This window comes from Parasteatoda tepidariorum, chromosome 3 (assembly GCF_982258835.1).
Source record: "Parasteatoda tepidariorum strain Cologne lab strain chromosome 3, Ptep-v5.0, whole genome shotgun sequence".
NCBI lineage: Eukaryota > Metazoa > Arthropoda > Arachnida > Araneae > Theridiidae > Parasteatoda > Parasteatoda tepidariorum.
In genome coordinates, this window is record NC_141757.1 from 55,635,691 (window position 1) to 55,645,243 (window position 9,553).

Genomic DNA, 9,553 nt, shown 5'->3' on the forward strand with positions numbered 1-9,553 from the left:
AGAAATTTTGATTTAAAACAAATAACAAATAGACAGAGTCATGTGATCAATTCAGATTTAGGTTTATATTGTTTTGTCGCTCACTTCTCAAATTTTCCTTAACTCTATGAAGGGTCACAATGCGTAAGTTATTTTTTCATTCGTTATAGATTTACTAAGATATACACTTTTTGTAACTACTATTTTTAGGTTTAAAGTGTACATTTTTCATAAATTGAAGGACTTGGGCTAGATAATGATGAACTATCTTTTCAAGCCGTTTAGAAGAGCAGCATTTTTTAAAAGCTTTCTTGCGAAAATTATCATGAATTTCAAGTAGACTATCAGACATTACTGAAGTGTGGAAAAAGTGAATTTTTTCTTTACAAGCTCTCCAATTAAATAACATTAAAAGAACGTGCTATCTAAAAAAAGATATTCTAAAGAAGTCTTCTGTGTATCAAAAAGACCATTTTAGGCCGAGCTAATTTCTCAAAATTGATTTTGCACAGAAACGCGTTTATTTTAAGTTAGACAGGAAAATGCTTCACGTCAATAACGATTCTTTTACACAAAGAGAAGAATTCTGGTAAAATTATCGTATTGCATAGTAATGACATTTCTGGTAAGCAAGAAGCATAATTCAGGTTGACAAAACCAAATAACAAACCAAATAAGCTATTCATTTTGCAATTTTTGCGTTCATATTGTAACGGTTGACATGATTCTCTGGTTTTCAAATTACAGTTCTTATTGCCTCACATTCAGTAAAAAAATACAAAACTGAAAAATAAATGCACCCGAACAAATGTTTTTAATGCCATGCTTCAAGGTATAATAACCAAATTTCACCGCGTTTATTAAATTTTATCTCATGTTGTATAATTTTACCAAAATCATTACCTAAGTGTTTTTGAGCTATTTAGTTTCCCATAAGACCAGAAACACGTTAAAGTTTACGTTATTCTGGTAGTTTCGTCCATGTTTTTTTTTCTCGGTGCGAGCAATGTCATTACGTCTAAATTAACTCTTTGGAGGTGAATTGTCATTTTACGGTGGCTAAATTATGTATTTTTTCAAAGTAGTTCTTTTTTAATTAAAATCTTATTAGGGTGATATATTTTATACCAAATGTTTAAAAATGATTAGTAATTTGAATAATAAATTTTAAAAAGTAATATAGAAATAAATAGAAATGGCTTGGTAAAAGATTGCGCCAAGCTGTTTCTGGAATGGAAGGAAAAGGAATGAAAAAAAGTCAGGACAATGATAGTTCTCTGCGTTCTGCTTCGGAAATGAATATTTCTTTCCCCATAATTTAATTAACTACAAAGTTATTAGTATATATACATTTCAATCATAACATTCAAAATTAGCAACAAAAACCGCAAAAATATGGCGCTTATATACATAATAAACAATGATTTTGAAGTAACTGTAATGTGCTGCAGCAATGTGACTCGGTTTGAGAGCAAAATCAGCATGCACTCTAGTAAGTTCTTTCATTTGAAAAGATCTGATGAGCAGAAAGACGTGTTTTCTACTAATCTTAGACGTAAGTGACAAGTATTAAGATATTTGTTTTACTAATTTTGAAACTTTTCTTGACTAAGGTTCGTTTCGTATGCAGGACAAAGCATATCATACATTTCCTATCTTTTTTGAAATCGATATCCTCTTTTAATTATTTTTTAAATCATTAATCAATTTTGAGACCCCAGACATTTTTAAACGTAAATTTCCAAATTTTCACCTCGAAAATTGTAGTCTCTAAATGTAATTATCTTGTTTGGAATTAGGAATTATTTAAACGAATTAAAACTTTATCGCTTTTTTATATGAGATGTAGAAAAAAGACGAATTTCTATAATAATATTTCTAAATTTAATTCAATAATAATCAATTAGTAAGGTATAATTCTTTTTCATATAATTTTAAACTGTTTGTTTTTAAATAACAAAATTCAAAATTTAAACGAAATTTGTTAAAAGGTTTTTGAGATATAAGATTGCAAAGAATTATTTTTCCACTTAAAAATTCCTATCTAGTTCAGAAAAGAATTATGCAGAAATTAACTAATATCATCAATTCAAATATTATGCGATTAGTGCGTATGTTGAAAGGACTAAGATTTTGTAGGTAATCAAACAGTAGTATTTACTCCATTTCTCAAATAGTTTAACGTTTTTTGCTATTTAATATTTATATTTATGTTACATTTATTGATTTATTTTTACATTTACTGTAAGTCAGCTTGTTTATTAATCATCTATAACTTTTGCTTTTCTTCTTTTTGTGCAAAGTATCGTAATAGATACGGCGAACAAATAAAATAATATCATTCGCCTTTAAAAGAATTAGGTGTAATTGAGACAGTCTTGTCTAAATAAAAATTTAATATATATTTCAATTAATGTTAACTTTTGACTGAAATAATTTTTTTTATCATTGCTGATGTTTACAAGGCTTCCTTTTTGTATGGCATTGAATCTACTATTACTACAAAAATTTACAAATAGAAAAGTTTTTAATGCATAATTTGTCCAATTTATGTTCAAACTTTACTGTTAATGCAATTTGTAGAGGAATTTAAAAATAAAATAAAAATTATTCTAAAGAAAAGTATATGTAAGCAATAGTCATCTTAAAAATGAAGTAAATTATAAAAAACAAAAAAGCATGTAAAGAAAATTATTTCTTTTATTATTTCAAATCTACATAGATTACTCGCAATGACATTTTTTAAAGTGTTTAAGTATTTCTGTTTGTAGCTAAAAATACATTAACTATGTGAACAAAATTTTACAGTTTTCATCTAATTTAAAAAGTGGGATTGTAACTAATATCGAAAAATAAGTTTTGGTCTTGTTTCACATGAAAGGATCACTATAACTCATTTCAGTATTGCACATACTTGAAACACGTGATTTTAGATTTTTTTTCTAACATCATAGCATTCTAAAATGTAATTTTCATAGTCACGACAAAAAAATATATTATTTGTATACAAAAGATCATTTACAAAGAGTTGTTCAATTAATACAAAGGCTTTTTTATGAGGCTCAATGCCAAATATTAAGTTACGTAGTTATTGTCCACGATTTTGAACTAAAGAAATGATTTATTTTACAATAAAAGGCAGCTGTAATAATGTTGCTGCCTTAATTTTCTAGTTATAAAATGTGTTGCTTTCTTACGTTAACTTGACGTAAAAGTTTTCTTTTGTAAGAACAAAAAGACGCATAAAGTAAAGGCAGTTTCTGTATCTTCGTGTGCTGTTTAGTATTTTTGCATAAGTTTATTGTATTGCATCACATATTTAAATTGCTTTGGTGAAGCTGTTCCGTTAAAAGAAACCATTTTATTTTCAGCGATTACTTTAAAACGTTACGTAAGGTAAGTTTTTAGTGCTTCCATAAATACTGAATTCTTTGAAGACGTTGTGAAAAAATTTAAAATACGAGGAATTTAATATGCATTAAATTTATATTATTTATAAAAAAGATTTTTATATTTTTAGATACGAAAATTATAAATTTTAAATAACAATTTAGATTAAATTTGAAATACTTACTTAGCATTTAAATGTTTTATACTCAAGTACAATGATGGTTTTTTACACTATTAAAAATGCACTTTTGAGGTAGGAAATCCGATCTTTTTATGTTAAAACAATTTTTTATACTGAGAAAGGCAATATTGATTGAATTAAGTGGCTACTGAAAATTGTACTGATGAACTTTAAATAATAAGAGAAACACTGGTATAAACTGCTTGATAGTGTATAAATAGAGCCTATAATTTAGATCTAAGATTCTTCATAATCAAATTGGGAATTACCGCAAATAAATTTTTAATTGTATGAATACGGCATTATTTAAACAAAAATAGAATTTTACTCAAGTTCTTATGGTAAAGTGACATTGATGAATAAGAATCCAAATTAACTTTTTAATTCATGAAAATACGCAGCTCTTTTGTTCTTTATTTAGATTTACACAAAAAATATTCTGGTAAAATTAGCAACTGTATGGTAATGACATTTCTGGAGAAAAAAAACCAATATAATTCTGATAATAAAATTAAAAAATATGTTATTTATATACCTCACATTTTGTAATTTTATCGTTCTTATGGTATCGGTTTACCGGCAACTCTGGTTTTCAAAATTATAGTTCTTATTACAAAACGTTTAGTAAAATATACAAATCTGAAAAATAAGTTTTGCCGAGTAAAGGATTTTTATGCCAGGTTCTAAGAAGTCATGATATAATTACCAAATTTTGACAAGTTTACTAAATTTTATCACATATTATAACACTATATTTTATGGTCAATTTAACTGAGTCAATATCAAAGAGCTTTGGTAAAAATTACAGAGCTTTTTCGCGTTTCCATACAGCTAGAAACAAGGTAAATTTAACCATATTCTGGTAGTTCTGACCATACAATTTTTATCTTCGAAGAAAAGAATTTCGATTGTTTCGTTATAAAAAAAAACAATTTTTTAGGAAGAAAACTCTTTATTTTAAGGCATAACAGAAGAGCAAAATTTATTAGTTTTTTTCGATTCCATTTGGCGACTTTAAATAGTTAAAATGGTTACCAAATATCTGTTCGATATTATCCATTCATGCATTTTAAAAGAAATTGAATATATCATACAATTCGTACGTATCGATGTATAAATATAATAGTATCGATGCATAAATAGTATCGATGTATAAGTATAAATATAATATAATCCAATTCGAATATATCGTATAATTATTTATTAATGGTTCAATAAATTTCAAGAACATTTTTCTTGATTTTATATTTTAATATCGGATAAATTATAATTTACTGATGATATCAATAACAATATTTTTAATAAATCAATATTTATTCACATAGTAGCTCGTTTTCCATCTGTAATGTTAAAAAAATTATATGTCAAAAATATTTTAATTTTCAAACATTTTAAAACTTAACACTATTTTTTTGGGCATAACAATTCTTTTTTCTCTTCTCTTGCTCTCAATAAATAAATCTTATGAAATACTATTAATTGTTAAATATAAAATAAATCTGAAAGAATTAGATATTTTATTACCACGTTTATATCAATTTGCCTTCGTGTATGTCTGTTCGGGTGGAATTTTGTAATCGATTTCAAACTAACTTCCCGACTAGCTACAGACTTCAAATTTGGCACATAGTTCAGAATTGGATGACAATGCACGAAAATGAAGAGAAAGAAGACATACGAAGTAAAATAAATTTAAAATTAAAAAAAAAATAATATTTTCGCAATTGTCTTTTGTTGTCGATTCGATTATTTCAAATTAGTGTCATATGTCAGTTGAAAAGTTTCGTGTACAGTGAGTGAAAAAATTGAGATTTTGGAACTGAGTACAAAAAAGAAAAATCTAAATAAAAAGTAATATTTTTAAAATCCACGCTTTTGTAGTGGAGAATAATAATTAAAAAAACAAAAATTTGAAAAACGAAAACCGTGGTGCGCATGAAGTACATAACAGTACATATACATACATATACACATTTTCCTATTCATACACATGCACATACACATCCACATCCACATATACATCGTCATACACATGCATATGCACAAACATATTCCACATCCATATTCAGATACAATTACAATTACAGATATACATACACATATTCTCATGAGCACACATGCACACTAATATAACATTACTGTTATGTATTTCATGTTATGTATTTCATGCACGTTTTTCGTTTTTCAAATCTTTGTTTTTAATTATTATTCTCCACTACAAAAACGTAGTTTTTAAAAATATTACTTTTTGTTTTGATTTTTTTTAACTAGTTTGTTTCTCTATAACATTTTTTCAAATCGTTTGAAACCTCATGAGTACATTCTAGTACTCATTCTAGTACAATGTTTGGGGGAAAAATTTTTATTTGACAAATTTGCTGCTGAGTAATCTGACTAAATTAGGTATCACTTAGGGAAAACTAAGATCGTTTATTTATTTCATATCAAGAAATGGAGGCAATTTGAGAAGTATTAAACCTCGAAAATAAATTATTCCTCGTAATTTCCCGCAAGGGATCATTGCAGATTGATGAGCAGATCTGTAAAATTGAGTGCATTTCTAAGCCAGAAAATAGACGAGTTTTAAATTAATTCTCTAAAAATATTCCAACAGGTTAAAATTAAAAATTTATATATTCAAGGTACAATTCAAATGTAATATAAATGTATATATGAAAATGAATATGATTATAATGTCTCAAAAATATTTAAGAACTCTACATTGTGATTCAAATAAACTAATAACTTTAACAGTGAAATGTGTATGTATGTTAGCAATGAATTCTTTTAGATGTTTTATTTTTACAGTACCTTTCAAAACATCAATCTGCATTTTATATTAAAATAAATAAAGAAAAAGCAAAGTTGGCGCAAAAATTAAAAAATTGCAAAAAACTTGAATAAACCTTACACTATATAAAGGTTTATAAACAATAAATGGAACAGTAATTGACTTTAATTAGGATTGTTTCGTAGTTGATTTTACAAAATTATAGTAAAAATACATATATTAAATTATTTTATATTTTATTTTATTTATCATCAAAATAACGCTATAAAAATAAACGTGAATTAAAAATACGCTTTTATTTAATTTAATAAAAGTGTATTTTTAATTCACGTTTATTTTTAAAGTGTTATTTTGATGGTATCAACTTTTTTGTTAAACTTTAAACTCATACTGAAGGAGAAAATACTGAACTCAAATTGGAAAATAATTGGAATTGGCATAGAGCAAAAAAAAAATTGTTAATTGATATTTAAAAAAAAGGAAATTTCGAGGTTGATGGTCATGTTAATCACTTTTGTAAGTATACAATTAAATATATGAAATTTTACAATTACAATGATGACACAACACAATTTTTTGCTAATGCTGAATGTTGTTAATTAAGCGAGCAAATGGTCATAAATATACATAATACAGTAGGTGGGAAATAAATATAAATTTGGTTGAATCATTTTCATTTATCTAAGTTTCATTTATGCGTTTAGGTCAATTCTCTTAAATGTGCTCATTGACGAAATAGTATAAAGGAATATCTATAATTTTTAGAACCACATACTGCTGTTCTATTTAATCCTATATTTGTTACATTAGCAAACTTTAATGCAAACTTTAACGCAATCACTGCTATTAATACGTATTTCTAAAATCTTAACCAAATATAAAGCTGAAAAAAAGTTTTCATAATTGGGTCGCCGAATAATACCTAAACAAAGAACAAACGTATGAAATATGGATATTTAACGAATTACTATAGAGGAAATAGAGACTAAAATATACAAACCTGAGCCATTGCTTCATTACTAAAGAAAAGCAGCAGTAAAGAAGAGTTGAAAGGTTAATTTCAAAAACACACTTCCTACTTTTCTTGAAAAGTCAAACTGGTTTTGATTTTTTCATCCAACTTTTCTTACTAGTGATTCGGAAAATTTAGTGCTTACTTTTTTTGCTACAATTTTTACAAAATAAATAAAAATATATGTTTATATAAGATTTCCCGGAATAACTCGCTGTGTGGCAGGAGTGGGGTCACTGAAATCAAGATTCTACAATTTCGTTACTAATGGCATGGTTACGACAATGGAATCAGCATTCTTCTCAAATCACCTTTATTTCTCAGACATGCTAGTAGTCCTCGATCTGAGACCGAGTGAGCTTTAAGCTACCACTGAGGATCTAAGCCTCAATCTTTCTCAATGACAGCTATGTGTCTTTAATAACTGAGCCAACATGACTTATAAAAATGCGCATTAAGTGTGGTAAATACGGATTATCCTGAGTATTGGAATATTGGATGCTCATATGCAAATTGCAAAAACTTTATCTATTATTACTTGACAATATTATCTTTTCTTCCCTTTTTCAGATTGAAATGACTCACCTGGCAACTGCAATCTTTCTCGCAATTCTTTCAACTACATTCGCATCACATTATAAAGATTGTGGTTCGAAGGATGGTATAGTAAATGGAGTTTCTGTAAAAGGATGTTCAGACTCAGACTCACTTTGTACGTTGATCAAAGGCAGTGGAGCAGAAATAACAATAAACTTTCGGTCAAATGTTGATTCGAATTCTGTAAAAGCTGTTGTGCATGGCATAGTTTTTCACGTTCCTATGCCCTTTACTTTGCAAAACTCTAATGGTTGCAGTAGTGGTATTTCTTGTCCAATCAGAAGTGGAAATTCTTACACTTATCAAAATTCAGTTAAAGTCTTAAAATCTTATCCAAGTGTGATGGTCGATATTAAATATGAACTCAAAGATCAAAATGGAAATGATCTTGTTTGTGTCTTGATTCCCAGTAAAATTAAGTAGATTTATTTTAATGAAATTTTTACATATTGGTTAATAAATACAATAATATTTATAAATGAAATTAATAAGCTTCATTTTATTATTTTCGTATAATATAAAAATTTATTTTATTTATACATTTGACGGTAACTAAACATTTAATAAGTAAGAAATTTATTGTCTAAAAGAGAATAGCATAACCAAAACAAAACAAAAACTTAATTCAATTTAATGCAGCATTTGATTTCCATGCTTCGGTACACGACGAAAAAAAAATCTGGTGAAATTTCTGAGCTGTGTGGTTAAAGGCATTTCTGGTAAAAAAATAACATTATTCTAGTTAATAAAAAACAAAAATCATTCATTTGATAATTTTTTCGTTAAATCATTCATTTGATAATTTTTTCGCTTTTGGGATAGCGGCTTACAGGAAATTCCGATTTTCAAAATTATAGTTTTTATTACCACTAATATAGCAAAAAATAAAGGAATGAAAAGTAAATTTAACTGAATACATAGTTTTTATTTTTTGCTATTAGATATCATGATAAAATCAAAATATTTATCACATTTACAAAATTTTATTACATATTATGAAACTATATTTTATTGTTAACTTTGGCAAATCATTGCCACAGCAATTCGGTAAAAGTTTCAGAACTTTTTTGATCTCCCTTAAAACCAGAAACATGTTGAATTTACCATATCCTGCTGCTTTTGATCATACTTATTTTCTCAGTGTAAAAATATACCAATGTGGTTATCTATCTCAGTGTGGTTAGAACTGTATTGTATATGAATTACAAAAATATAACTTCTTAAAAATTATTAAATTTTTCAAATATTAATTTGTATTTTCAAAATTAAGAATTTCATAGTATATGGATCATAAATTGTCATGGTGTAAACAAAGCAGCTTGAAAATAAATGTGTTGTAACCTATTAAGACTTTGCAATGTAATTTTTTATTTCCTTAGTATATACTCAAAGTAAATAAAAAAAGGTATATTATTTCTTTTACAATTTATACAATGATATATAATTTAAGATGCAAAGTTATGTGATCAAATATTTCTTTATAATAAGTAAATACTAGCATTAAATAAAATAAACAATTGATTTATTCTTGTGAAATGTAATAGGGTTTAAAGTAAAAAAGTAAGACTCGTACATAGAGGTATACACCATTTTATGGAATTAA

General features: G+C 26.4%; 1 pseudogene across 2 annotated transcripts; it reads left to right on the plus strand.

Annotated features, from left to right (window-relative positions):
- On the plus strand, nt 1-9,298 carry LOC107454921 (NPC intracellular cholesterol transporter 2 pseudogene; annotated as a pseudogene). 2 transcript variants are annotated; one of them, XR_015432563.1, is made up of 2 exons: nt 1-123; nt 7,924-9,298. The product of XR_015432563.1 is annotated as an NPC intracellular cholesterol transporter 2 pseudogene, transcript variant X2 (transcript). The 2 variants fall into 2 exon arrangements; XR_011636585.2 differs by lacking the exon at nt 1-123 and adding an exon at nt 3,164-3,375.
- The last annotated feature ends 255 nt before the right edge of the window (nt 9,299-9,553 follow it).